Source organism: Phoenix dactylifera, chromosome 7, assembly GCF_051530095.1.
Source record: "Phoenix dactylifera cultivar Ajwa chromosome 7, Ajwa_hap1_PhDact_Kaust_v1.1, whole genome shotgun sequence".
Taxonomy (NCBI): domain Eukaryota; kingdom Viridiplantae; phylum Streptophyta; class Magnoliopsida; order Arecales; family Arecaceae; genus Phoenix; species Phoenix dactylifera.
In genome coordinates, this window is record NC_143196.1 from 17146377 (window position 1) to 17150943 (window position 4567).

Below are 4567 nucleotides of genomic sequence, written 5' to 3' on the forward strand. Positions count from 1 at the left end.
TACAGCTCATCTTCCTCTGCTTCAGAATCAAGTCCCAGCCATCTTCTGGATCCCAGATTTTCTCTCACGAATCTGAACCCGCCCGCATCCTTATCCCATCATCTACGGATTCTCAAACTTCCCAGCATCCCATCTCCTCCCATTGGCGAACATCATCTCAACTGCAAGCCTCCGAACTTCTTCATCTCAGCCGTGAACAGCGTATCCTCTTCTCAATGTCCGGATTAGATATGGCAAGATCTCCCATCATCCGCGGAAGGGATGAAGCCTCCACAGCCCTATCTTCCCATTCGGATCAGCCACAGAGGAGGAGAGAGGAGGAGATGGCAGCCTATAAAAGGCCCAGGCATGAAACGGGGGAAGGAACGAGGGGTTCGGTTCAGACTTCTCTTCGTCGACTCCTTGCACTACAAGGAAAATAGGTCTTTCCCGACGCTTTTTTCCCGACGCTAGGGAGAAGCGTCGGGAAAAACAGGAACGCTGCTGACATTTACCGACGCTTTAATTAAGCGTCGGTAATTCTTAAGAATAGCCGACGCTAATAAGCGTCGTCGTACTCACAGTCTAAGACGACGCTTATAAGCGTCGTCCAAAGTCAAATTTACAACCAAAACCAAGCGGCCGGCCCCGTTCTCCTCATTTTGCATTCCGACCGATCGATCAAGCCCTAGCCCCTTCTCCTCCTCCCTTCTCTCCGACGACGAGCGAGCGGCCCTTGTCCTCTCCGACGACGAGCGAGCGGCCCTTGTCCTCTCCGGCGTCGAGCGACGTACGACGGCAAGCTCCTCTCCTCCTCCCTCCTCTCTGGCACCGAGCGACCGTCCGCGTCCTCCTCTCCTCCTTCCTTCTCTGCGGCGCCGACCGGCCGGCCCCATCTCCCTCCACCTGAGAAAGAGGTAATTCAATAGATTTTTTGAGGTAATTTTGGTAATCCACGCCAATCGACTTGGATTTTAGGGTTCTTTCCTGCATTGATGAATTGAGTAGATAAACTTTCATTATAGGGTTCTCCCCGCCACCACGACCTCATCCTCCGGGCTTTCGCCGAGATCTGGGATGAGGTCTTCTCCGGCTACGAGGACACCCCCGATCTCCTCCGCCGTACCTACTCCTGCTTCTCCCAACCTCGGCACTTCTAATAATCATACGTAAATATCCCCCCGCTCCTTATCTCTTGCTCTTCTTCTTCTTCTTCTTCTTCTTCTTGGTAAATGATGCTCTTCTTCTTCTGTATTGCTCTTTCCATGAATGAATTCATAGATGGAAGCTATCAATGCTATACTTTTGGCTTCTTTTTTTCTTTTGTGTGTATTAATTCTGAAGTCAAATTCTGATGAACATGGATGGGTGGTATCTGGGAAAGTTGGAGTCTTGATGGGGGCAAAGATTTTCTGCTAATTTTGATGCTCAACGTAGGAATTTTGAAGTACTTTGGTGGCCATAGTTTGGGCAATTGCAGCCGCTGGATCTGTGTGACGGAAAAAATGCTCCGTGTCTGTACTTATTATTGGTTTCCATTACATCGACTCCGTGTTCTGATTCCTGGATTGATTTGCAGCATTTCGTCTACCACCATCGAACCATGCGGCTTTAGATCCGTAGGATCTTACTCTTTCATTTGAATAATAAAAAATTTTGAACTTTAAGAATGATCATATCTGCAATTCTTTGGAGGAAAAAAAGGGGGTTAAATCTGCGTATTTGATTAATACAGATTTGCATGTATGTTTTTTGACATGTTTAATCCATTAGGGGAATTGCTGTTCGCCAAGCACCTAGTGAGGAATTGCTGGGGAAGACCGTCTTACTGTGGATGAAGTGAATGAAGAGGTTGAAATTACTGATTGCTGAGGTCTTATTTGAGACAATTGAACTTAATGCATATCTGGAAAATATATTCCGTTCTGATATCTTTGACCATAATTTTGTTTGTGTCTCTTATTATTGCATCTGGACTTACGTATAGGGGAGGAAGACAATAATGTTGTGGACCATACATAGTCCATGGTAAAATGTTGGTGAAGGTAGGTAGTGGAAGATGATCCATGACAGAGCTACTAAGCATTTTCTAATCATCAGGATGGTGTAACTTGATTTTAATTTCTCCCTTCATCCCATTTCTTTAAGTGCTATGCTAGCTATTCAGATGGATAAAAGGGGTTTTTATGATATCTCCATATTTATGCACTTATCTCCTTAATTCTTTGACATTTTGTTTCTTGAGGAGAATGGGGAAGGCAGCCATTGGAAAGCCAACTGAGCAACAGGTGAAGGTTTATTAAGTGCATATTATTGGAGACCGCATGTCTATGTGGAAACGGGGTTCTCAGAAACCTACAGCATGCCTCATCTTTAGTTGTATATTGGAGACTTGCTTTGTCCCCTATTCTGAATGCGCTCACTTTTAGGAACAGAAACAATAAAGATCAGCACATACAGTGTATTCTTCAGTGGATGAAAGGAGTGATACTTGCCCTACTTGTAAACAGGTATACATTGTTCCCGCACTTATGTGATTACTGATATGTTTCTTCTGTTTCATTAGGTAATGATTTTTGAGAAAATCATTTAGAAAGATTTATACTTGCTAATTTGCTTTAAAAAGATTTATAGCATTAACAAGAACACTAGCACACAGGTCAATACGAAGGAGAAGGCGAAACATTAATAAAATCTTTCATTCCTTTTAGCATCTATAACATCTGTTTCCAACCCTTCTTTCTGAGAAATAAAAGCTCTTATGCAAGAATGAGCTGTGATTCAGAGTTGCATGAATTGTTAACATATCATTAGTAAACAATGGGTAGTGTATCGAGCAGCTCAGCATCAGAAACAATCTTACCAAAGAATTGGTGAGCACCGCAATCAATATTTAGATTTTATTTATTATTTAACTAATATTGCTTCTTTTTGTGTATACTAGGTAACAACATGCCGCGAGGAAAACGATTCAGAGTTGCAGTCTCAGCTTGAGCATATTTCATCTATGTTACAGCGATTTCTCCCTCCTCAGGTAAATAACTATATGTATTTGATGACTATACATAATTATTACTTATTTTGCATGAGTTAATAATTTTCATATTCCTAACTTCTAAAGTTTTTTTTTTTAAGTTCCTGATACTTCAACAGCTCGCAGAGATGATGATGGGGCTAAATGCGGTCCCTGATATTTTTTAGACTGTTATTTAATGAGTTTTATATGTATCTTTCTTATATTTTTCAAAATACATTGTAATTCTAAACTTATGTAAATTTAATCTTATATGAGAATATGAATGTTTCGAATGATCTGTATGTTTGTCTTGATGTAAATGTAATGCAGGTTCATATTTGCTATAATATCTTTTTTAATACGCTTTTGTTTTTTTTTAAAACAAAATCCACTCCCGACGCTTTAAAGCGTCGTTAAAAACCCCCTTTGGCCCGCCCTGGCACGCCATCGCCGACGCTTTAAAGCGTCGTTAAAAACTCCCGTTGACACCCCTGGCACGCCATAGCTGCGCTTCCTTTGGGCTTTCCTGACGCTTTAAAGCGTCGGGGAATGCTCTTTTTTGCCGACGCTTCTATTAGCGTCGGGAAAGACCATCTTTTTGTGGGCTTGCTTTGGGCTTTACCGACGCTTTAAAGCGTCGGCGAATCTCGTTTTTGCCGACGCTTACATAAGCGTCGGGAAAGCCCAGTTTTTGCCGACGCTTTCTGGTAGCGTCGGCAAAAACATTTGCCACTCCGGTATCGCCAACGCTTTTGCGACGCTTTTGCGACGCTTCTGTTTGCGTTGCGGGAACTTTAGCCGACGCTTATAAGCGTCGGTAAAGAGTATAAAAAGCGTCGGGAAAGATGATCTTTCTTGTAGTGTTGGAAGATTTTACTTGAAGAGGGAGAATGGTTTGGATATTTTGGGAATGATTTCCTAAAGAAAAAAATAATGAAGTCCAAGAGGGAGAGGAAGCCGGTGGGACGAGGGAGAACCCAGTCGTGATGAAGACCTTCTACATCGCTGCTGCTGTCGCCCACAATACCATGCAGGGCTGATCTCTTCACTAGGGCTGGATGCAGCCCTAACAAAGGGCCAAGGGTTTTGTATTTTTTATTTCTATTCTTGGAGTTGTATAAACTTTATCTTGCTCTTAATGAATATTTTATCTCATATTTAATTTCTGTGATTTTAAGTATGACGTTTATACAACTGTTCTTCATGATCACTAAGTTAATAGAAGATCACCCATGCTTAGGGAAGATGCAGTATCTTGCCACATTAGTTTAGGGTGGACATTTTTATGCCAACCGAAGATGGATGTTCCTAAATTACTTTTGTGAGATTTTATTTGAATGCTTATTAGGCTTGTAGCCAATTTGCATGTTAATATAAGAATAAATTAAGATACAATTAATCCTCGTTGCTCTGTTAATGGTGAATTCTTTGCCTTAGGTTCCTTCTACTCATATCATTATCAATTGCATTTTTATTAAATTTCTTAGTTCAATAGTCTTCCCAAACTTTCTTTTTAAATATTTTTTTAAGAAAACTGTACCCCATTCTCTATGGATCGATACCCGTAATCAC

At 41.5% G+C, this 4567-nt stretch overlaps 1 long non-coding RNA gene across 8 annotated transcripts; it reads left to right on the forward strand.

Annotated features, from left to right (window-relative positions):
* The first annotated feature begins 481 nt into the window (after window positions 1-481).
* On the forward strand, window positions 482-3291 carry LOC103697074 (uncharacterized). 8 transcript variants are annotated; one of them, XR_016395937.1, is made up of 4 exons: window positions 482-896; window positions 1005-2489; window positions 2924-3013; window positions 3115-3291. It is a non-coding gene; the product is annotated as an uncharacterized LOC103697074 (long non-coding RNA). The 8 variants fall into 8 exon arrangements; XR_016395935.1 differs by having other exon boundaries at window positions 499-896; window positions 1005-1598; window positions 1753-3013; XR_016395938.1 differs by having other exon boundaries at window positions 501-896; window positions 1005-2267; window positions 2409-3013.
* The last annotated feature ends 1276 nt before the right edge of the window (window positions 3292-4567 follow it).